This window comes from Mytilus galloprovincialis, chromosome 12 (assembly GCF_965363235.1).
Source record: "Mytilus galloprovincialis chromosome 12, xbMytGall1.hap1.1, whole genome shotgun sequence".
Classification (NCBI taxonomy): domain Eukaryota; kingdom Metazoa; phylum Mollusca; class Bivalvia; order Mytilida; family Mytilidae; genus Mytilus; species Mytilus galloprovincialis.
The window spans coordinates 46,965,796-46,991,187 of record NC_134849.1 but is presented as its reverse complement, the minus strand read 5'-3'; the positions used below and the strand labels follow the sequence as shown (position 1 = coordinate 46,991,187).

Here is a 25,392-nt window from a genome sequence, read left to right as displayed (position 1 = left end):
GTACATCTGTTGAAACTTATCAATGCCTGTATATAGGACATCTGTAAAAATAGCTTTAACTAGAGAGTAACTGAAACCTGTCCACACTTAATAATAGAATAAGCATTCTAATTAATATGTATTGGTGACATCTCCTTTAACTCATTGTCCATGTGGTGCAACTCCCTTTTTTGATTTGTACATATTCCAATAAAATCTAATGTGCATGTGGTTAACACCATGAAAGAATTTGAAGGGTAAGATGCATTTTGAATGATGCTAGAGATCTAACTGGACTTTTCTGTGGAATTCCTCGTCAAACAATTCAATATGATCTTTAAAAAAAATGTAAATATGTGGTGTGATTGCCAATGAGACAAGAGAGTCAGACCAAACGACACATAAATTTTTACCTAAAGGTCACTGTACAGCCTTCAACAATGAGCAAAGCCCTATTGCATTGTCAGCTATAAAAGGACAAATGTAAAAAAAAATCAAACAAGAAAACAAAGGGCTTAATTTATGTGCAAAAAAATGCAAGTTTATTTTTAAAACAATAAACTTAAAATTACTTACAGAAAATTCCATTTACAGTAAGTCAAATATTATCCCCAACATTTATGTACCCTTATGGCAGTGAACTAACTGTCAGGAGACAAAATATCATTTACAGTAATACTATAGATACCAAATCTTTTATAAATACCATTTGCAGGGAGGATTAAGCACATCTTAAAGGTGTAAATAACAGCTTAGTGAAATGTCTGGTAATATAGAACTGCAGAGGATGTGCCAAATGTAATAGAAACCTAAACTCAAGGTCAGTTGGTCAATTTATGTAACAACACGACTACCAAAGGTCTACTTAGTAAAGCTAATACTCAGCACTATTAAAGGGCTTTTTCCACTATCAAAGGTCTGTTAAGGGAAATTATAACAGCATTATCAGCTTTTTCAAATCCAAAGGTGTCAATGACAGCACATGAACTGACTAAAAGTGTGCGATTTTTTTTTTACCAAAACACTAAAACTTGACTTTGACCACTGAACCATGAAAATGAGGTCAAGGTCAGATGACACCTGCCAGTTGGACATTTGCACCTTACAATCATTCCATACACCAATTATAAAAGACCAAGTGCTTATATATGCTTTACCACGAAAAGTTAACCATGTTCACTGATCCATGAAATGAGGTTGAGGTCAGATGAAAACTGTCTGATGGACATGAGGACCTTGAAAGGTACGCACATACCAATATAGTTATCCTTTTACTCATAATAAGAAAGAAATTAACATCCCCCCCCTTTTCCTCATCATACAATAAAATATAAAATACAAGTTGTAAGTCTATATAAATTAAAATGAGATATTCTAGCCCCATTTAGGTTTTCCAATTTTTTCAAACTATACAAGAAAGGGGGTGTAAACTTTTTTTCAAGTAGTCACTGAACCATAAAAATGACGTCAAGGACAATGGACATATGACAGATGGAAACTTCATATCATAAGGCATCTATATACAAAATATGAAGCATCCAGGTCTTCCACCTTCTAAAATATGAAGCTGTTTAGAAGTTAGTTGATGCTGTCCCAACTGCCTGCTGAATCACTATCCCTATGTTGAGCTTTATGGGACAGAAGTCGCTGCGGCTTGACAAAACTATAATTTTAGTGGTGGTATATATAAAAAAGAACAATATCCCGTTTACACTATATACGTAAGCAATTCTCATTTTTTTGTAATTTCCAGTGTCCTGCTAGACTTCATTTTCCGTTTTCACAGTACAATAATTTGACTTTCACGTGTCACGCATACAAATAATGGGCAATCCCGATTACTTATACAAGACTGTGTCCTAAAACCATCTCTACCTAGAATTACCTTTTTAGGTCAATATTTTTGGATCAAGGCTGCAACTGACAGATTAAAAGATTAACAAATACCAGTATAATCTGCATGTGTGATCAGATCTATTTATGCAACAGGCTTTCAAATTTATATAAGTCACCTATGCATTTAGAGGATTGATTATTTTTTGTCACTTCAGAAGTTCAGAAAATAAGTAATTTTCAGAAGATCAGATAAATAAGTCATTTCAGAAGTTCAGAAAATAAATCATTTCAGAAGATCAGAAAAAAGTCATTTCAGAAGTTCAGAAAATAAGTCATTTCAGAAGATCAGAAAATAAGTCATTTCAGAAGTTCAGAAAATAAGTCATTTCAGAAGTTCAGATAATAAATCGTTTATGTATGAATTTCTTTAATCATTGATGAAAAATTAACCTTTCATCATCTTGGTTAAAATTGAAAATGTCCAATGATGAAAGCAACTGAAAGCGAGTATCGTAAACAACGACTAGATTTCCCTTCTGATGGTAAGGCAAAGCGAAGTGATGGAGGGGAAAACGACTTTATCACCCTATTCCCCTGCTAGCGTGAGAACTGACTGAACTGGAGAAAAAATGATCATGCATACCGCGGGAACTGGACCAAATCACTACTTAACATAAAGATTCAGACCCCAAATGTTTTTAACATGTAATTTCAACCCCCTTCTTAATATTTCATGCATTTAATATCAAGAAATAAATTGGAAAAGTGTATCAAATTAAAAATCCAAGTTATACACAGTTCACACTAGGGACTATATTTGTAGACAACGAAAACCAAAGGACGATAACTGTGTCCTACGACCTTAGTAAATGGCCTCTTTCTGAGGAAAGAGTGGAAAGGGGAAGTAACAAATCAGAATGGAACAAACCAAGTCCCAACATTCCCATGGGACCTAAGTCCCAACATTCCCATGGGACCTAAATTATTTGAGGGTTTGATTTTTTTTTTACTCTTTACTACTGCCTAACTGAACGAGTACAGTGAAAATCTTCTGCTTTAAATCATTTAATTTTAAAAGTACATCATGTTTTACATTAATGTAAAAACATCCTCTAAATTCCAGAAAATAACACTCAAATGCATTTCATTAAAAAATATACTATTATAAAAACATTTAATATCTGTAAACTGCGCCTCAAACCATAAATTTTACGATCCTGATTCATTTAATGTATTCCATAAGCAGATATGGAGTGCAAACGAATTGCAAATTTCAAGCAAGCCTAGATAAATATAACGGAACAGTGATTTCTTTGAGTATACATTGATCACCGTGTGTAAATAGATGCATTTATGTGTTGCTATTGAAAAATCGGTCAGATATTGGAAAACAACTCCGTCGTCGACTGCAGCAAACAAGCTGTAGCACGTCATAAGTAGTAATTCATTGATGTCATTAGAAATGTATTTTGTGAGATTATGTTTATGCAAGCATGCACATATTTGAAATGGAAATTTTATTCAAACAACATAAACATGTTTCGCCCATTTGCTTCATTAAAATGCAAAAGCAGAGTTTAATGGTGTACAGTGAACTTATAACCCTTTTCCTTGGAATTTTAATGCAATGTTGTAAACTCTTATTTTTAAATGCATTTATGTACATCTGAACTAAAAACCAGAGGTCAATCAGTCGTACATATCTTGAGCATCTAGCTATCTTGAATAATTAACAATATTAAACTGAGTACGTCCTTCGATGATAAACAAGGACATTTGAACTCCATGCGGTTTACTAATTTTACCTGTAAATTCTTAAAATGAAAAAAAGGTAAATTTAATTAATTAATCCTCTTATCCAGAAAGTGTTGAAGTTACATAAAGTTGAAAGCCTGACTTGTAAAATGGGCATGGATGCAGATTATTTTTTCTATCTTTTAATCTGTCATTGAAAATTGAACTAAAAAGGTGATATTAGGTGTATACATATTCAATTTGAGGAAAAGGATTTTGTCTTGTATAAGAAAAATAGTCAAGGGCAGAAATATTGAAAAAAAAAGTTTTTTTTATGCATGGATTCAACATCAATTGAGTCAAGGAAGAGTTTTTCCTGTGTAATATTTGCCTCTATACAAAGTTTAACCTTCTTCTTGTCATAGGTATCTTCAAGAACAACTTCTTCACAGCTACTTTTGCATAGGTACTATTTCTGTACTAAACAAATGCAGTACTGGAAATTTACTTTTAATATTTAGTAGTATGTCTTTACTTTAAAACTATTGTAATATTGAGGTACTTGTATTTTTACAGTACTTGATTTGTACTAAATATTTTGGTACAGAAATAATACAATATACCGGCCATGTTTGAAAATCATAACTTTAAGAGATCTGAAATAGAAAAACTTTCAAAATGGTGAAAATGTAACAGTATAGTTACCAAAAATCTGTAGTACATGTACCTAAATTTCAAGTACAAATAAAGTACTGTAAAATACAGATACCTAATTATTACAATAATTTTAGAATAACAAAATAGTACTGAATATTAAAAGTAGATTTCCAGTACTACAAATTTTTAGTACAGAAATAGTACCTATGCAAAAGTAGCTGTGTATGTCATGTGTTTCTAGTAGAAGGAGAAGAATAGTTGTAAAGTCTCCCTGTCATAAGTGTCAAACATATTTTCCACAAGTAAAAGGAGTTGGCTTAGTCTCCCTGTCATAACCTTTATGAATTCTCGTCAAGTACACCTATCATATACACACTTTTTAAGGGTAACTTGAAGTCTCTTGTTTGCTTAAAAAACTAGAGGCTCTAAAGAGCCTGTGTCGCTCACCTTGGTCTATGTGAATATTAAACAAAGGAAGCAGATGGATTCATGACAAAATTGTGTTTTGGTGATGGTGATGTGTTTGTACATCTTACTTTACTGAACATTCTTGCTGCTTACAGTTATCTCTATCTATAATGAACTTGGCCCAGTAGTTTCAGTGGAAAATGTTAGTAAAAATTTACAAATTTTATAAAAATTGTTAAAAATTGACTATAAAGGATAATAACTCCTTAGGGGGTCAATTGACCATTTCAGTCATGTTGACTTATTTGTATATCTTACTTTGCTGTACATTATTGCTGTTTAAAGTTTATCTCCATCTATAATAATATTCAAGATAATAACCCAAAACAGTAAAATTTCCTTAAAACTACCAATTCAGGGGCAGCAACCCAACAACGGGTTGTCCGATTCATCTGAAAATTTCAGGGCAGATAGATCTTGACCTGCTAAACAATTTTAGCCTGTCAGATTTGCTCTAAATGCTTTGGTTTTTGAGTTATAAGCCAAAAACTGCATTTTACCTCTATGTTCTATTTTTAGCCATGGCGGCCATCTTGGTTGGTTGGCCGGGTCAACGGACACATTTTTTAATTAAGATACCCCAAAGATGATTGTGGCCAAGTTTGCTTTAATTTGGCCCAGTAGTTTCAGAGGAGAAGATTTTTGTAAAAGTTAACGACGCCGGACGCCGGACGCAAAGTGATGGGAAAAGCTCACTTGGCCCTTCGGGCCAGGTGAGCTAAAAACTTGATTTGCATGTTGAATAAAATTCAAGATGTAGTTAATATTTCAAGGAACATAAACTTGTTAAATTTGAAAAGAACAGAAATAAGAATGGACACAGGGAATGTGTCAAAGAGACAACAACCCAACCAAAGAGCAGAAAACAACCAAAGGCAACCGATTTGTCTTCATCACAGCTAGAAAAGCCTTCGCCCCATAGTGGGCTTCAGATGGCCCCTACACAATAATGTGTACTAGCTAAATGCAAAATGGATGTGACACTTAAAAATCTGAAACATATAAATGAACTGAAATTACAAAACACACAAGAATTTAAGAAAGACCAGAGATTCCTGACTTGGGACAGGCATATAAATGCTTCAAGGCAACAGGTTTTGTGAGAACTCAACCCTCCCCTTGGGAAGGGACACAGGGAATGTGGCAAATGAACAAAATTTTAGGCAAAAGGAGGTCTGTCTGCTAATTTTACCATGGCTTCTGTTTAATAACTGAAATTAATTCAGAAGTAAAGATCTTATTTGTGAGGCTCAGAGGGTTTCATATATATATATTCTGTTCTGTCTGGTAACACTTAACTTTTGTCTAATTTTTTGTGGTGTAATTTATCTATTGTCCAATTTTGTGTGGTGCAATTTAGCTATTGTCCAATTTTCCGCATTGTGAACATAATTTTCATAAATTTTAGTGTGGCATATGTTTGTTTATATATTGTATATGACATGGAAAATTTTTGCATAAAAGCTGTGGTTAAATTGAATAATCAAAAAAATATATGAATTAAATGATGAAATAAATGTATTTACAAGCATATATGAATATTGTTATTGCTTTCTCTGCTTATAAAACTTTTACTTGTTTTACTGTGGATTCACCACTATTCGTTGGATATCTCTTTTTTGTGGGTTTAGTGGGTAAACATGAACAACAAATTTAAATGTTGCACGAATTACAAATTTTCTAAAGGCTTTGTATGTACTTATTGACAAAACCATGAAATCAAATATACACAATAATGTTAATTTTCCTCAAACCACGAAAATTGATCCACTTGCAAAACAAATGATTCCACATTAATGTCTTTACTATCATCAAAGAAATGAGAGAGGCATCTACTCCAAAGTATGGCATATTGAAAGTCTTGATGCAAAATTTAATTGAGATTTGCATAATATATATGTTATCCTTTTAAAATGCATCAACTCATGTGTTACGTTGACTGTATTTACACTATATAAAATTATTTGAGTTATAAATACATGTATTATGTAAGCTGTTGGAAAAAGCTGTTCTGATATTGTTTATAGGCTAATTAATAGCATGTCAACTTTTTGCACTCTCTTTCCTCTTGTCCCTCTACTTTACAGATGAAATAATTAAAGAATGTAAATGGGGAATGTGTCAAAGAGATAACAACCTGACCAAAGGACAGCTGGCCCCTTTATTGGATCCTATGGGCCCTCAAGGTTTCATTAAAATTTTATTGAAATCATGGCTGCAAAGTTATATAATATAAATAAAATAAGTTAAGAAGTTTATTCACCGATGAGACAGCAACCCAGTAAGACCAAGACATTAAGAGGTCAATAAACTATTGTTGTAGAACTATTTTTTTGTATGATGATCATTTTGTCTAGTTTACTTAATATATACATGTACAAACAAAAGAACAAAAAAACTGAAATCTAGAAATAAAAAATGAAGATCTGGTAATATAATATACAATGTATATAAAACCAGAAAACAATTAGATATATTTTACAACTAGACTAAATTTTATTAGATATAGATTTTTTTTCGTTATTTTCATTGAAGACAAATTAACTGAACTGGTTTACAAAACCATATGGGATTTTATACAAATCAAAATTTAGTACACATAAAGTTATTGGATAAGATTTTCTGTGTGGCTTTCAGTATCATAAAATCATAAAAAATATTCTGTGCTATAAACTTAGCACCCCCCCCCCCTTTTGTTTTAAATTGCTAAATGGTTCTGTACAGCTAGTCTAATTTTCATGTAGTAAACAGATTAATTTTTCTGTGTGGCATGTGTTCATAAATATTTTTCAGGTGACACAGAAAATTGAAAATTTCTCATACAATTATGAGGAAATAATAAATCTCCATTTACCATTTTAGGTCTTACTTAAGTTACTGAATTTTAGTACAACAGAAAAATAGCACTTTTCTATTACCAGTCAGTCTGAAAACAGATCTACTTCAATTACACATTAAAAGCAGAGCACTGACACTATGACTGCATTATAGAATTTATAAATTTGATAGAAAAACACCCAACAAAGTTATACCATTGCAGACAATCTGGATCTTGAGAAATAAAAATTCAATATAGAATGAATATTAAATCAAAATTTGTAGACAAAACAATTTCGAGCTACAAAGACATAAACTGAAGATATTTAACTTAGAGCAATATAAAAAGTAAATATCAATTCTGTCGTTACAAAGTTCTACTATGGAGAAATGTAACACAAAATTTTCCATTAAGGTTTTCGTCAATGATTATCTTGGGTGATTTTGTTACCAACGTAAATTCCACTTGTTGACTGAATTTAGTTCAATGGTTGTTTATATGGATATTTTAAAAGAAAAACATTTTTTTCTCCAATTCATAATAAAATGAATTATTTAGCAAACATTATTGATCCTGTAGAACTTCAATGAAAAATGACCAACACAATAAAAAAGATAAAATCAATGCATGAGACAAAATACATTAAGAATAATTTTATGCTCTCCACTACAGAGAAAGAAAAAAAAAGCAATTTAAAATGAACATTTATTTATCTTCTATATCATCTTAAGAACAAATGAAATGCTGTGTTATATTTAACTCGATTCTAAATGTTTTTTATTACACATTTAATATAACATATTTTTTGTATTGGGAAAAGATGAGAATTTAACTTCGACCAATCATAAGTCAGATTTATTAGAGTTTTACTAATGGCAAGGCTCGTAAACATATATATTGCATGCCCTATAAACATGTGCCCTATGCTACAAAGCCTGTTTAATTTACAATGTTAATTGTCAATTGCATTGATTGGCGAAATTGATTATGATGAATCTAAAAAAATATTTTCAGATGGAATGAAACAAAAACATTAAATTAATGCTGCAAAATAGCATTAGAAACTCAATATTCTAAAAAAAATTCATTGAAATTCATTGAATAGTTTACAGATACATTCACAAAAATAGTCAATGTTTTTTTTCCATACAGTGAAAATCATTTTCAAATCAGAACCCCTGGCCATGGGCATACCACCACAACACAAATTATATAATTTTCATGTATTACTTATATGTTTTTCTCACTTTCAAGTCATTAAGTGCTTTTGTACTTTGAACGTTATATATATATGATATAAATAAACCCTGATATTTTAAGAGCTAAAAGGAACATAAATTATGACTCAAATATAGAATATAACACCCTTTTAGGCATAATAAAATATATAGGTAAACAACCATGTGTGTCATAAGGATGCACATCTTATTTTTTTTATAAGTAATCTGTAATGAACCATTAATCCTCGTTGACACGTAAGAGCAAAATAGGTCATATTAAGCTGAATTCATCTGAAATTCAGATGTACCAAAATTTCCCTTTCAATAAGCCACCATTTCTTGTTCTAAACATTTGTGAAAATATGGCCTCGAAATATATGGCAGTCTCTTGGAATTCATAAACTAGCTAAACATAGACTACATATCTTTAATTTTGATGTTGCAGGTCTTATCATAGAGGGTTAAAGTACCGGTAACAATATCCAGTAAAAAGTACTATCTTCTATCTTAGATCACTTTCTGAATTCATATGCCTATCAAGACCACAACATTTTGCATAATAAATTATATATGGGTGTGAAAAGGGTACCCTACTTTTTGCATAATATATATGGGTGTGAAAAGGGTACCCTACTTTTTGCATAATATATATGGGGGATACCCTACTGTAATTTTTTTGTTAGAAAAACATCAGTGTGAATTCAAATTCTTTGTCCAAAGCTAACAGAAGCTAAAAAATTAATGTTATTTAAAATGCATGCTGCAATGTTTTTTCTTGACACTTCCAATTTTGCATTACATTTCATAATCCTGCCACAAGAACCTCAGACCTGAGTTCATGACTATATACTGTAGATTCAGAAATTATTGCGATGTTTTTATTATTGCGAAAAATTCAACAGGGTTATAATCACAATAATTCAAACTAGCATTTTGAAAGTTCTCATATGAATTGAACAGGATTTTTTTTTTCAATATCGCAATAAATAAAATTGCATTTTAGACTAAAATGACAAAATCACAATAAATGTACGCAATAATTTCTGAATTCACTGTATATAATCACTAAGAAAAGATTCAATTAAAATTTTAATAATTTCTCATCAAAAGTTATCATAATAAAACAGATTTTCTAAAGAGTTATAGGCTTCTGCTACTATACTCTTGAATCTGTGCTATTGGTTTATTTCTTATTAAACAAATCAACCTACAATAGTCATTATAAGGTTATGTACTGTCACTGCATGTAGTTTTACAATTTAATTAAAATTAACATAGGCTGCATAGATATTTGTTAAACCTTTATATGTCAGTATCAAAAAGGCAAAAAAAAAAATCATGTTTTTCAGTATTATTGTTATCTTTCTTTTGTCAAAATCTACTAGTTTAGACAAGCTTACTCAATAATATTATATCATAATTAATAAATTCCAACTCATATTGTTGGATAAAGTATGATAGGAAAGTTCTTATTAGCCATGGCCTAAATTTTCTCTCCCAATCCCATCTTATTAACAAATATGCAGATAAAAATCTGCTCTTCTAACTTACTTTAAATCTGATAAGAATGTTTACGTAGGTTTTTTACTTATAAGTAGCCCTTGGTCATTCAAAGTGTACATATATACAATACAATGGCTATACAATTATTGTCCAAACTTTTTCGTGTCAATTGTATATTACACAGGGACATTTAATTTCGACACATCTTTTCTCAATGGGGCCACATACCAATTTTCTCTACTGTATTGTCCGAGTGTACAACTCCATGCAAAACATAGCTCCTAGGGGAAATGCTTCCATGGGTTGAACAATTGTAATTGGAAATATTGCATCACACCTTGGATTATTTCCATTAAATTCAGTCCGTCCCCTCTTATGCAATTTTTTTATGATAATAGTAGGACAAAACTCTGTGGTTGAAATTTGATTATTTCTTCACACCTGAGATATACCTGCAGGTTTATCTTACCTGTAAAGGTGAGAATATGTATCTGCATGTGTCACTGGTAATGACAAATAAAATCACATTTTCTCCTCATACCTTTCTCCCCTAATAAAGTCTTAATATTGATTGGTCTCATTTATTAATATGTCATTCAACAACAAAAATATGCATATAATATTTCATATTAAATTATGATGAATGTATTAATCTGTTATGTTTGAAATACTAAGGTCGATTTTTTACGCATTTCAATGCCGTGCTGAAATATATATGCTAAACTATTCGCACTGAAATTGAATGGTTTAATAATGTAATCTCTCACTCCATTATTTTATCAAACTTAACATATATTTATTTTCTTTATTTATTCAGTCTCTTTGTATAGATATTCTACTTTTAATGGTTGTACATGTAATATTTATGGTATATTTATCATATCAAGTTTTTTGAATAATTGCATATTAACATACATACATATGTCACACTAAAGATTTTTCAAGGACAGTTTTGCATTTTGTTTTTACCTTCATGTCACATTACTGTTTTTGTAGGGGAGGGATTGCAGATCTAATACCTCCATGTAGCACTGCTATATTTTGGGGCGAGTGGAAATGCCAATGAGACAACTATCCATAAACACTAGAGAACAAAGATGTTAACACTATCAGGTCAACATATGGCCTTCAACAATGAGCAAACCCCATAATAGTATGGTAATGCAGAATAGGTCCCATTTTGACAAAATGTGAGCTTGAAATTTAAATGTTTCAAAATCAAATACATGTACATAGGACATTAAAGAGCCCTAAAACCAAATAAAGAATACAATCAGAAAGCCAAAATTGTCTTAAGATTGATTTTGCCTGTGGAAGTTGCAATCTATTGTCTAAGTACAACAAACAACATAATTTAGAAAAATTAAAAAGTTCAATTTTGAAAAAAACCCAGTAAAACGCCTTTAAAAAGCACAAGCTAACAAAGGCATATGCATTAATGGATAGCAAAAACTATAAAGCATATTCAATTTTATTTCAGAATAACCAAGTTGTAGATTTTACAGTAGTATTTGAGGACCATGCTATCAAGATAATCATGGTCTTATCATGGTCAAAGGGGATTGGAAAATAAAAGTTTAGAACTTATGGTCAGTTTATTCTTATCAAGATAAAGATTCATATAAAATTGACAAATGTTTGGGTCAACTGTTACACACTAAAAAATACTTACAAAAATCTGTTCGTACAATTTTACAGACTCCTTCTTTAATTCAATTGAAACTGCATAGTAAAATCTGAAATAGAATTAAATTTAAGGTTTTATAAATGAAATAAAAAAGCTAAAAAATCTGAAATAAAAAAGGCAGAAAAAATACACATAAAACATATTACACTGATAATTTAAAAAATGTGGGAAAATGTTGGTTGAATCAAATTATTATTCTTTTAAAGTTTTTTTTTAAAGTGCCCAGAAAATAATCCAACACAAACATTCATGTTTATAAAAGTTAAGAAAATAAGACAAGTGATTTTAGGTCATTAAATTTAATCCTTTGAAAGGTCATTCAACTCAGTTTGTCATCCTGCAACCAGGTGCTCCGCAGGGCACAGCTTTATACGACCTCAGTGATTGAACCCTGAACAGTTGGGGCAAATTTGGTCACAATATTCAAGCTTGATTCTGTCTGAATTTGGATTGTGATCAAATTTTTGACATAATATAGGTTTTTGTCACAAAATTAATGTGGTCAAAGATCTAACAAATCTACTGCACAATACATGCAATACTGTGCAATCGGAGATTTCTTGAAAAAAAGGAAGCCCTTCAAAAAATGGTAAACAAAAAATCCCCCCCCCAAACTTTTTGAACCCCCCTTGGAACAATAACCCTTAAACTCAATCCCATGCTTTCCTTTGTAGTATTGAACCTTGTTGTACAATTTCAGAGAGATCCATACACTTAAACACAAGTTATTGTCATGATTGTTTGGAAACTAGAAACATGCTTCTTTTTGGCCCTTTTTTGGCCCCTAATTCCTACATATTTTGGGCAATTAACCCAAAACTTAATCCCAGCCTCCCCTTTGTTATATGGTACATTGTGGTACAATTTCAGAGAGATCCATACAATTACACACAAGTTATTGTCTTGAAACTAGAAAAATGCTTGTTTTGACCCCTTTTTGGCCCTTAATTCCTAAACTTTGGCCCCATAACCCCTAAAATGAATCCAAACCTTCTACTTGTGGTTTTAAACATTGCGGTATAATTTCAGAGTAATTAAAATACTTCTACACAAGTTATTATCCTGAAACTAGAAAAATGCTTGTTTTGGGCCCCTTTTGGGCCCTAATTCCTAATCGGTTGGGACCTTTGTCCCCAAAATCAATCCCAACCTTCCTTTTGTGGTATTGAACCTTCTGAAAACATTTCATGAAGATCTATTCACTTTAACTAAAGTTATTATCTGGAAACCAATGTCTCTTCGGACGACGACGACGCAGACGACGACATCATACCATTATACGATCCCAAAAATTTTTTGGGGTCGTATAAAATAATAAAAAGCTGATAACAAGATTTTATCAGATAAATGCTCAACTTAAAAAAAAAAAAAAAAAAAAAAAAAAAAACATTATTTCTAGAAAATTTTTTACACACAGAACATTTAGTATTATGATCAGAGTTTCTTTTGCATTTGAAAAAAAAAATATCAAGCAACTTTTTTTACAAGAGACTTTATAAAATCAAAATTTAATAAAAATAAATAAATAATATATACAAAATTTGACTTTCAATTTCAACGAATGCATACATGTAGCTTGATCATGAACAGACATGCAAGTTCAGGTTTTAATATTTTCTCTAATATTCTTTTCTGTAAGAATCAATGGCTGACTGCATGGAGCTTCTTGTAATTTCACTATAAAAAGGGTTAAGTTTTCTATGATTATTTCATGCAGTAAATGGTTAAGTATTTAACAATTAAGGTTTCAACAGACAAAGTTACATTTGATATCATTGACCTTGGGAAACACATTTAGTATTTGTCTTTGCTATTAGATTTCAATCAATGCACAGACAGACTTTAAATCCTAAATAATTACTTTAGAAGAAAATAAGATAGCTATGAGGACTTGCATGATCTAATTATATTTGGATTGATAGGGAAAAAAATAATGGTGTATGTTGTGCTGGGGCTTGATCTTATGCAGTTTGTTGTTATTTTGTTCTTGTGATTTTTTTTTAATTAAGGCTCAAAGAAAGTTGTTCTTTGGCTTATAATATTATGTATGTTGTGCAGATGTCTGTCCTTCCGAAATCTACAACTTAGCTTCAGTTTTTTTGCAATCATTGGCAGGCAGTTTAAGTATATGTAATTTTCCCCATTGCCATCAACATATACTATATGTTCATATTTATAGATTTTGTTATTTTAGCACCCTTAAGTACCCTGAAGTACCCCAGAGGCGAATCTTGGCTATATCATGGCAGCCATGTTTTATTGGTGAAGGAATCCTTGGTACCCAGAAAAAACCACATCCTTCAGGTAAATTGGTGATACTTAGTCAATTAAGAGTCAAAAGCATCAATGGCTGACTGCATGGAGCTTCTTGTAATTTCACTAAAAAAGGGTTAAGTTTGCTATGATTATTTCATGCAGCAAATGGTTAAGTATTTAACAATTAAGGTTTCAACAGACAAAGTTACATTTGATATCTTTGACCTTGGGAAACACATTTAGTATTTGCTATTAGATTTCAATCAATGCACAGACAGACTTTAAATCCTAAATAATTACTTTAGAAAAAAATAAGATAGCTATGAGGACTTGCATGATCTAATTATATTTGGCTTGATTGGAAAAAAAAAAAGAATGGTGTATGTTGTGCTTCCCGAGGGTATCACCAACCCAGTAGTCAGCACTTCGTTGTTGACATGAATATCAATTATATGGTCATTTTTATAAATTTCCTGTTAACAAAACTTTGAATTTTTCGAAAAACTAAGGATTTTCTTATCCCAGGAATGGATTAACTTATCCGTATTTGGCACAACTTTTTGGAATTTTGGGTCCTCAATGCTCTTCAACTTAGTACTTGTTTGGCTTTATAACTTTTTTTATCTGAGCGTCACTGATGAGTCTTATGTAGACGAAACGCGCGTCTGGCGTATGAAATTATAATCCTGGTACCTTTGATAACTTTTTTTAGCTTAGTTTTTTTGGCGATAATTGGATGGCAGTTTAAGGATGTCTTATTTTCCCTGTTGCCATCAACATATACTATATGTTTACATCTGTAGATATTGGTATTTTAGCACTCTTAATTACCCCAGTTCACACTAAGGTGAATCTTGGCTTTATCATGGCAGCCATTTTTTTTTATTGGTGAAGGAATCCTGGGTAACCAGAACAAACTACCACTTGGTCAAAATGGAAAAAAAATCAGGAGAAATTGTTAATTCCCCTCTTTTGAGGCAAATTCAAATGGCAAAATTAGATGTTGAATTACCAAGTATTTTTCTCCTTAAACAGAATATCAGTAAAACAAATTTGTTAAATAACATTGCTTCCAAATTTTTACAGACATCTCAAAATGTCAGACGATTTGCAGGCTTAATTTCATTCCGAAGTACATTTCACTTATTTAACTTTGCGCGATTGTCATCTGAAGAAAAAAATCTTGTTATTTCACAAAAATATGTTGCAATGACAAAGTCTGATTAAATCATAGATTTCAGTTTGTAGTAAGTCTAGACGAATAAAATGCATTGCATGGAATAACTCAATAAGTCAAACTGGAAAAAAGGCATTAAAAAAGTCGCCCACTTGAAAACAGTTCACTAATTTGCACCATCTAAAGATGCTTCAGACATATTTCACTTCCTTCCTCCTACTTATTTTTGTTCATTCCAATGCAAATTTTGTATTTTTTTCAGCAATAATAATGTATTTGTGATTTACTGAAAACAATTTGCACGAAACTTCTGCTAAAAACAAAATCTCCTCATATGTCAGTTGGTTTTTACTTGCAGGCATAAAAAAATGTGAATTTCGTTCTAAGAAATAAGAATTATTTTAGGCAACTTAATATATTTATTAAATTGGTTGCAATGAAATATCATGATTTCCAAGTAAAATAAAAATAGATAAATTCTACATGTGAAAATCCTGTCATTGCACTCTTCTGAACTAGTGCAACAACACATATATTATAAAAAAGAAGATGTGGTATGATTGCCAATAAGACAACTATCCACAAAAGACCAAAATGACACAGACATTAACAACTATAGGTCATCGTATGTTGACAATAACATTTCATCAAAACAAGTCAGATTGTGTATAATGTTACAAGACCCAAATTGCACCGAGTACCCAAATTGCACCTACTTAGCAGAAATAGCAGTGAAAATCACACAAATTGTGAATTAGGAAATAATAAGTTTGAAAAACTCAATTTTGTGCAAAGCGTACCGGAAACCATCGAATTGGCTGAGAATAATCAATTTTATACTAATTCAGTGGAAAAAGGCCATTTAAGCAGCCAGCAAATTGTTTATTGTTCGATCACTAAATAATTTGTCGTCGAATTGGCTGAGAATAATAAATTTTATACTGCTTCAGTGGAAAAAGGCCATTTTAGCAACCAACAAATTATTGTAGTGATCGAACAATAAACAATTGTAACTCATTTATGTTACTTATTATCTTTTTCATGTTAACACATTTAGAGCGCATTTGTTTCTAACCTAAACGATGTAAACGATTACGCGCGTAGTCGTTTAATCCATTTGTTTCTTACATTTTTTGGTCAACGTTGACATCGTTCACATAAACGATGTACGCGCAAAATAGTCTCGTAGTCGTTGATCGTTTATCGTTGAGACGTGTAAACGATAAATTTGTTTCTGCATCTGTCGTTTAAATAATTACGAGCAAGTGTTGTTTTCGCAAAGTCCTGGTTATTTATTTCCCGCACTTTTACCTGTTTGTTTACAGTGCGTGAGTGTAATCTATTTCTGTCTGACTACGTGGGGTCCATTAAGTTTATCAAACGATGTATTTGTTTCTAGCAGCTTAACGTTTACTAAACAATAGTCATCGATGACAAAATTTCGGGTTAGAAACAAATGCACTCTTAATATGCACATAAACATTTTGAGAGCTGATTCCAGCCTAAAGGTAATATAGATTATAAAATACAATCTTTTTCACATTATATTGGACACATACTCACAGGATTTTAATGCACCAGGATACAATTAAAACAACAAATACAACTGCACTTTATGAAGCACTTTTCAATTACCTAATAATATCTAACATCAAAGCATACATTTATAAAGTATTTAATAAACGGAAATATATCAAATGATTTCTTTGACACTCTCATGTGATGTTGTAGTTTTGATCCTATTGAGTTTATATGTGGAATGAATTCCCATGTGATTCATATATTATATATAATATTCAGCATTATAGAGACAATATAGGTAAAATGTCAAATGAAAGCGCCAATGTTGCAAGATGAATGATGTATTCTGAGAAGCTTTGATTGACCAATCCCAAAAAATGCACATTTTATTTAGCTAACCCTTTACTCCATGGAGATTTTTTTTTAAAATACTTGATTCGCATAGGATTTTTTCAATAAAAAACAAATTATCAGGTTTAAAGTATTAATGCATTACAAAAACAAGTATTTCATCAATGAAATTCAAGTCAGATATTCTCATGAATTTTCTTTTCATATTAGATACAATTTTTTTTAAAGTTTGATGCAGACATTTGTAGTCAAAGCCTTTCAACTGAAGTACTACACAGGCGTCAAAAGGCATCATTATGGAGTAAAGGGGGTGGCGTCAAAAAGCGTCATTATGGAGGAAAGGGATATAAGTAAACCAGATGCTCCACAGGGCGCAGCTTTATACGACCGCAGAGGTCGAACCCTGAACAGTTGGGGCAAGTATCGATGGGCACAACATTTAAGCTAATGATACAGCTCTGAATTTGGATTGTGATTAAATAGTTGACACAACATAGGTTTCTGACATAGAATGAATGTGGTCTAAGAACTTAAACTTAAAAACTTAAAAATTTTAAATTGGACATTTACCTATTATGGTCCAATATCCAAAATCTAAATACATGGTTAGATTCAGCATATCATAGAACCCCAAGAATTCAATTTTTAATGAAATCAAATAATGTTCAATTTCAGACCCTTTAGACCTCAATGTGGACCAATTTGATAACCAGACCCAAATATTAAAATTCTAAATACATGGTTAGATTCAGCATATTGAAGAACCCCATATATTCAATTTTTGTTGAAATCAAACAAAGTTTAATTTTGGACCAACTTGAAAACTGGGCCCATAATCAAAAATCTAAGTACATGTTTAGATTCAGCATTAATCAAAGAACCCCAAGAATTTAATTTTTGTTAAAATCAAACTAAGTTTAATTTTGGACCTTTTTGGCCCCTAATTCCTAAACTATTGGGACCAAAACTCTCAAAATCAATCCCAACCTTCCTTTTGTGGTCATAAACCTTGTGTTAAAATTTCATAGATTTCTATTTACTTATACTAAAGTTATTGTACAAAAACCAAGAAAAATGCTTATTTGGGACCTTTTTTTTGGCCCCTTAGAATTCCTAAACTGTTGGGAAGAAAACTCCCAAAATCAATCCCAATTCCTTCCTTTTGTGGTCATAAACCTTATTTTAAAATTTCATAGATTTCTGTTTACTTATACTAAAATTATTGTGCGAAAACCAAGAAAAATGCTTATTTGGGGCCTTTTTGGCCCCTAATTCCTAAATTTCTGGGACCAAAACTCCCAAAATCAATCCCAACCTTTCTTTTGTGGTCATAAACCTTGTGATTAAATTTTATAGATTGATATTTACTTATACTAAAGTTATAGTGCGAAAACCAAACGTCTTCGGACGATGACGACGACGACGCCAAAGTCATACCAATTTACGACCAAAAAATTTTCAATTTTTGCGGTCGTATAAAAATCAAATGAAAACGCCAATGTTGCATCATAAACAATTTGTTTTGTGAGGTTTCCATTGGCCAAACCTTGAAAATGCACCACTTTTATTTAACTTTAAAGAGAATATACAAAGTTAAATGAAAACACAAACATTGCAACATGAATTATACATTATTAATGGTATCTGCTTCATCAGTCCCAACATTCACAGAATATGCTTTATCACCATTTAAATGCACTGCTTCCATTACAACATTTGCTTCCATACTTTTGTTTACAGAGGACAAAGTCAATCGTGATTAAAATATTTCACACTGAATATCAAAAGAGAATATAAGTACAAAGTTAAATGAAAACACAAACATTGCAACATGAATTATACATTATTAATAGTATCTGCCTCATCAGTCCAAACATTCACAGAATATGCTTAATCACCATTTAAATGCACTGCTTCCATTACATCATATACTTTTGTTTACAGAGGACAAAGTCAATCGTGATTAAAATGTTTCCCACTGAATAGCAAAATATATTTATACACAGATGTTTTGATCTTGAAAAGGATAACATAAATCATTCATTGTGTAAATTATCTGCTTTTTCCTCATAGGGATTTTTATTTCAATAATTCAAAATTATTTCTACGTCTTAAAATGCAACTATCCTTCCGTTCCCTTTTACATGTACTTCAAAAGTAAGAGATGCAATCTTATGGTAGTTAGAATCCAGCTTTTACTTGATGGAAAATTAAACCCTCCCCCTTTTTTTCTAAAACATATTTTGTCTGACTGCCATTTAATTTGAGCTTTATTTGTATCTAACAAACTGTAAATGAGTAGAGGCAATATTATAGGGTTATTGCATGAATATTGGGGGATATTGTCCCGAGTAGAATTCTATATTGCACGAGCTTGCGAGTGCAATATATGTTCTACGAGGGACAATATTCCCCAATATTCATGCAATAACCCTTTTATTGTATAGCAATATAATATTTGACAGTAAAAATTGGTTTAAACTAAGATTTAAACGTTTATGACGTCATGAATTTTGAAAATTTATTGCACTAGTGCAATATTAGAATTTATTGCACGCTAACTTTTGGTTACGTTCTGTGGGAAATATTATATTGCTATACAATAAAAGGGTCTTATTAAGGTGCATATTAGTGCAAATATAAAAGTACTGTAAATTCAGAAATTATTGCATGCCATGCATTTGTTATTATGATTTTGTCATTTTGGGCTAAAATGGGATTTTAATATTTGCGATATTGAGAAAATTCCTGTTTAATTCATATAAAAAAATTAAAAATGTGACTTTAATTTATTGTGATTATAACCCCGTGTCATGTTTTGCAATAATAAAAAAATTGCAATGGTTTCTGAATTTACAGTAACATGTTCTTGATTGTCATAACAATATTAATTTAAAAGATATTTAGAAAAATTAAAACCAAGCAAATTGACCTTTGTAATGTTCATCCCATAGTCAGCACTATAGTGTTGCATTAACATTCCAACTCACTTTGGCAAAGTTGACATTAGATTCTGTTATTCTTTATGCAGGAAATATATACAGATATATACAATAGATACAAATAAGTTTAAAGGAGATTTAAGGGTTATAGGTCAATGATACAGTAACCGAAATAGTTTAAGATCATAAGTAGATGTCATACTATTTTTTAATTGTTTCTGGGATTAAGACTTTTATTATATAAGGTAACAGGAAATCAACAAAATTAATCCAAAAGACATCTCCAGGTGTCAACAGTCTTCCATAATAAATTATCTAAATTAGTGAATTTTTTGCAAGATATTTATTATTGGCAAGATTAGTAAATCATTATTAATAAATCCTTATTACTGTATATGGTTTATATGCAGAAAAAATGGAAAACAATCTTGCAAGCAATGTATAAGATACAATGGTGTACAATTTTTGTGAGTAGAAAAATATCAATTACCATGAAAATGTAAACATGAACCTCTCTTTTACTGGATTATCTCCCTTGGAAACAAGATTTATATTCATTTCTGTGCAAATTTGTGATATCATTTTCAAAATACATATAAATTAATATAAATAGCTCTGTTGGTGGACTTTTCAGATGATAAATTTGAATTCATATTTGCATATATTTTTTTCATAGACGTATTTTACAACTGACAAAAATAACATGACTGATTTTTATTACCCAAATGAAAATAACACAATCAACTAATCCTTATGCTTATATAGGAACATAATGCAGCTTAAAACATTAAATCTGTCTGCCAGAATTGAAGTAAAAATCTTTCCACTTTTCTTAATGCTTCTGGAGATATTTGAATCATAAAGACTTCCCGTCTGTGTTTTTAAAAGTCTTTCAAGGAACATAAAGCAAAGCTTTTGATAAATTTCTTAAAAAAGGTCAAATTTACTCATAAGAAAAAGATGTTTTCAAATTTAATTTAATGTGACTTAATTTTCATGGCTGATCAAAGCGTAACTGTTTATATACTATTTTTGTTAACATGCAGATGACAAAACTTAAGGTCTTAAACGTGATACTATCAAATCTTTTTCCGTGAAACTACTTCTTAAGAAATATTTTTTTAATACAAGATTATGACATGTTCTTATTATCATGTTTACTGATTGAAAAGATATATGGGGAAAGTAGGAAGTGTATGATGAAAAATAATTTGTTTGGTGTACAGTAGATTTAGACTTTACACTTATTGTTTCCAAATATGAAAAAAAATGTCAGATGAAAAAAATGTGTGGTCAGAATCTATGCATGAAATAAACCGTCCTTGTATTGATTAAATTCTTTTCAAATACTTTCTTTGTACTGATAGAATTTCACAAAAAATTAAGTAAAGGAGAGTCAAAATGTACCAAATTAAGGGATACTCGCACTCATCAAGGATATTTTTTTAGATAAGTATTGATTGAAATGCATTCTACAACAACAAACATCAATACAATGATAGTATCTTGTAATATAATAAAATATAACCATTAATAAACATACAATTATAGGAATATCATATGTCTATATGGAATATTAATCAATAGTTTTGATAGAAATTTTGATTTAAAATTAACAGATGTGAGTTTAAATGTGCAAATATTGTTTAAAATAGAAATTCAATTTTATGCATGATAATGGACAAAATAAGGCAATTATGATAAACTTTTGAATTTGAAATTAAAGATAAATAACAATTTGAGTAAAGGACATATATAAATAATTAGAAATATCAAGTTACATACAAATGATCCAACCGCATTGTGCAATTTTATATATATAACAAAAATTTCATGTTGAGTTCTACTGTCTGTTGAGTTCTACTGTCTTGTTCAATATCAATAACTGCACAACTGTTTGTTTATGAAATCAAAAAAAAATTATAATACATAACAGCAATTTGATCACAAAAACAAAAGGGAATGAAACAAAAAAAGTTCAAAAAAACAATGTAATTCATATACTATGCCGGGACCAAGAAATTACTTCGACTCATCCGAGTTTTCGACACAACGAGGTTCAACTGTATACACCAATGATATATAAATGAAATACCGAAGTTCTAGAAAAACAATTTAACCAACTCACACTTAAAAGACTAACCTTTCCTGATAACTGTACTACAACCAAAGCTATGCATATAATGATGAACTATGGGCCTTATGAAAACCAATCTTAAAAATATTGCATAAAGACAGCAGGCTTCAATTATTTTAAACAAATGATGTGAAAAAATCACTTATAGTGCAGATGTTGGTGGACTATATGCATCACTTATTTCATGGGAAAATCTTGACATTGTTTTCCCTCCAATTCTGAACTTGATGTAAATGTTTATGATAACAATAACCTGTATATTTAAACCAACGTGATACCCATCAAATTATCTATTTTTTACAAATTTTAAATCGCAGGCATGTGATATGGACAAAGTTCACAGTTGCAATTTCCGTGGCCATAAAGGCTGAATAATAAAACCTGTATTGTAACTTAGACGGATGGACACAAATTTTCCCGACCATTAAAAGGATAGATTTTGTAATATTATATCTGTCTCGGTTCATTATTATATCGTTGTAAAGCACCTATTGTCCACCGTTGATTTTATTTCTCTGCGGCCTCTGACCAGGTGAGGTGTAAGTCTTCATCAACAAACAATAGAGGTCAAGTTAAAGATCTCAAGCGAAAACTGATCCTCAAAAGTCCAACAATGCAATATTGAATGGCCCCTGACACGTTACGCACATCTATTGCGGAATCGCCATGGCAGATGATGAGATGAGAGGAAGTGAGGACAAGTAATGGTCATACATATCAAAGATTCAGGGTCGACCCTTTTCACCTCAAAGAAATGTTTTTTAATTTATTCAAAAAAGATAAATTTTCTATCGCTTTAGGTTATTTAGCATTTCTTTGTGAGTTTTACAGGTTTTTGTTAAAAGCATGTTCAAGCGTAACAACTGCAATAATATAATTTGAACGGGTATTTATGTACGGAAGCTGCTGACACTTAAATAGAGTGGACAAGAATAAATGGTGCCTTACCGAATGACCGCATGTTGAATATTCACAATAGAAATTTATAAACGTTAAAATTAAGTGTTGCATTCGTTTTCATTTAAAACCAGGGGATGCTGACAGCTACATTTCAACTCTTGAATGAACAAAATAAATATTGAAATTTCTTATTAATTAATATGTCCTGAATGCTACTCCAAATCTGAATATATCTATGAATATATGAATTTTCTAAAGTACAATTTTCCGTTATTTGAATTTTCAACACTGGACAGGAAACATGTAAATTAATTCCTCATTGCACAGCATTATGACTTTTATTCATCCTTGAATTTTGAATGACCAGTTCAAATCCTATTTTTGTCTTTCTGACAGAATTTTATATATAGATTTTTGGTAAATTGCATATCTATTCCAATAAAAAGTGACAGGACAGCACTTTAAAATTTTAATTTTAATGGATTTATGAAAAATTAAACCTCTAATCTTATATCCATAAAAATTCACAGGAAGCCAAAAAAAAAAAGATATTGAAAACATAAAATAATAGAAAATAAAAATATTTATCTGTGAGTGCCATTCAAACAGTCATGTCTTATTAAATTTAGTTTTTAATCAAGGGAGCTTCCAATTTTAAATATGAGAGTAACATGATTTTAATAATACACAGCTAGTAGAGATTTAAATTTTATGACCATGTATCAAAAATCTTCCTATTTGATTTATCTCTTTTTTTGTTCAACATGGAACACAACAAGAGTTTTATTGGGCTTAATTGAAATCAACAAATAATATGTCTATCAAATGGCAGCCCCATTCTGTTTAAACTAGCAGTAAAGAGTAACAGTCTGTAAAGGTCTCCTCAACCCCTGAAAACCCCAATGTATATTAACTAATGGAAACCTGAAATATAATTCTGTTTAAATAAAAATATTAGGTTCATGATGTCATTATATGTTAAGGTTCTTAGAAAATTTTACTAAATTCTAGTAAGTTAGGAGCTGTGTACAAAATGGGTACTCTCCCTAAAAAAAACAATTGTCAAAGTTCATGATTTGCTTAAGAAACCCCCAAAACAATTAAGACGTAGCACATTTCTCCCTCAGGCATCCTGCATGGTAAACAAAGATCTTTTAAAATAGAACCTTGTTTCTAGAACTTATAACATCAAACCCATTAAGCGTACTAATAAGTAATTGATTTTGAATAGCATCAGATTCAAGCAATATATAATCACAGTACTATGATGCTAAAAGGCTCTGGGGAGAACATTAAGGGTTAGGTTAAGCTGATAGTTATGTGTATTGAAGTGTGCAGGGATCGCAGAGTCCATGTCTTAATATTTCAGGTCTTATGGTAATAAATCTTTCGAGTACCAAGACTCAGAAATCAAAATACTAGATTTGGTGTTTTGAGCAATAATTTTATACTCTGAGCACTGAGTAAAGTGTTATGACAGCTAGGTCAGGAGCAGTAATGAACAAAGAACAAATTGTGCAACCCACAAGCACTTTACTATGAACAAATCATTCAAATAGTGGGTATAATGACATTTTTTCTGGAATACTTTTTTAAAATGCTCATAACTAAAAGTTGTGGAATCTAAAAAAAACATTAAGGAGCATCCAAACTTTTTAGGGTCCAGAACCTTTAAAACAGTTTGATTATCTAAAGAAGAACTTTATAAAATTTTGTAATTGAGAATCATATTCAGGTATATTAGGGATTGAAAAAAGTAGGATTATATAAAAGACAAAATATTTGCAGTGTCATAACACACAAAATTAGTTTCGGACTTTCCTATTATCTAAAAATCAATTTTATTGATAACAAAACAGGATAATAATTACAAATATGGTTCAGAAATGTCATTTGTGATGTCATGGTTGAGTGTTGACGTCATAACTCTGACAGTAAAGATGTCATAGTTGGCATTTTAGTTGACCAAAAAAATGTCAATTCAAATTCAGTTTCAAATAAACTTATACATTATTAAGTCTGGAACAAAAAGTTAAATACAATAATCTTTATTGTCATGCAAACAAAGAATTGTTGGTGACAAAAACACATATATATATATCAATAAGACTCTAGGTGGGGTTTAAAGAAATGAGAATATTGACCCAGAAATATAATGAATAGCGAAAAATGAACAAACAAGTGAAACTACGAAAAATATTTCGGT

At 30.8% G+C, this 25,392-nt stretch overlaps 1 protein-coding gene across 2 annotated transcripts in view; it reads right to left on the bottom strand.

The window, feature by feature from the left end:
- Positions 1-25,392, bottom strand: part of LOC143053990 (uncharacterized) — a 100,388-nt gene that overhangs the window by 40,340 nt on the left and 34,656 nt on the right. The window contains exon 5 of one of the 2 annotated variants that reach the window (XM_076226818.1): positions 11,888-11,951. The gene's annotated coding sequence lies outside the window, so the exon portion shown is untranslated. Of the gene's footprint in view, positions 1-10,443; positions 10,464-11,887; positions 11,952-25,392 lie in introns of those variants that run through there. The other variant, XM_076226824.1, reaches the window with a different exon arrangement.